Raw genomic sequence first — 1,050 nt, 5'->3', positions numbered from 1 at the left:
GGCCCGAGCCGCTGGGGCTCAGGACCAGAGGCGACGCGGCACCTTTAAGCCCCCGAGAGCAGCTGGTCATTCAGGGGGAATCCCCCCGTGGGCAGAGGGGCGGCGGTGGTCCGGGGGGTGGGAAGGAAACCCGAAGAAGAAGAGAAAGGACTCCAGACGCGTACCTAGCCCCGAGGGTCACTGGTCAGGCTCCCCTCCCGGCACGAATTTGCCCCCGCAGCACCCTCTGGTGGACTTGCTGTCCGTTCTATCTGAGGTTCAACGTCCTGGAATCCCCAACACCAGGAGGCTTAGCGTTTTGGGACTCGACAGTTTTTCCGGGATTAAACAGGGGTGGGGGAGTGGGGGGGTTGCTTGTGATTTCAGATTTTGCTGCCAATAGATCAGAACTTCCTATTTGGGACCCAAGCAAATGGGTAGATCCTTAGATAAAATTCGATTCTGAAAATCATCAGGTGTACGATAAAAAAAAAAATAACAGACATGGAAATCTAATAATGCAGCTAGAACTAGTGATTTTAGAAACTCCCTGGTTCAAGGAAGGACTCCTGTTTTGTTTACCAAGTATCCAGGTATGCATCGCAGGGACTGGGACACAGCAGGTACCCAATATTTGGTCACGGAGCCTGCGTTTTGCAGTGTCTCCCTCACATATTCACATTCATTCACTCATTCATTCTTTTGTTCATTCATTTGTTCAACAGCTATTTTTTTAAGTGCTGAGTGCTGGCTAGGACTGTCACTCAGTCCCTGGTCTAACTGACTTCCTTGTTCTAAATGTCAGATACTTCCAAATCAAGGAGCCAAAACAGGGTGCAAAGAAATATTAAAACTGAAAAAAGAAAGGTTGATCTGTCATAGGTATTGATTGTCCCAGTGTGACCAGCTTGGAAAGAATAGGAGGCCTTTGCAAGCACCAAAAAGCCTTGTAAAAGGAAGTTGAGATTTCTGTATGAGAAATGATGAAGGAAAAAACAGAATGTTTTAATACCCAAAACGTTATCTGTAAGTTTCCAAATGGGGAATTTGTATACAGCTAAGATCCAAATG

The sequence above is a fragment of the Bison bison genome, unplaced genomic scaffold, assembly GCF_000754665.1.
Source record: "Bison bison bison isolate TAMUID 2011002044 unplaced genomic scaffold, Bison_UMD1.0 scf7180017864295, whole genome shotgun sequence".
Taxonomy (NCBI): domain Eukaryota; kingdom Metazoa; phylum Chordata; class Mammalia; order Artiodactyla; family Bovidae; genus Bison; species Bison bison.
This window is presented reverse-complemented; position numbering follows the sequence as displayed.